Consider the following 244-nt stretch of genomic DNA (forward strand, 5'->3'; position numbering starts at 1 on the left):
CCTTGGACATCAAACAGGCTAAGAAATGAAATGGTGTGTATAGCAGAGTCAGAACATCAATTCAGGCCCAACTACAAGTACTGAGCATTTGTGCCTACAAACCTTCAATCAAATTTCATTATCATTTATTGAAAAGATATGGCTAAATGGATTTAAAAGCAACATATCTGCAAGTTATGTAAACATATGATGAAGTATATCCTTTATGCAAGCTAGTTCTGGATTTTACGAAGAAAGAACAAAT

This window comes from Branchiostoma floridae, chromosome 3 (genome assembly GCF_000003815.2).
Source record: "Branchiostoma floridae strain S238N-H82 chromosome 3, Bfl_VNyyK, whole genome shotgun sequence".
NCBI lineage: Eukaryota > Metazoa > Chordata > Leptocardii > Amphioxiformes > Branchiostomatidae > Branchiostoma > Branchiostoma floridae.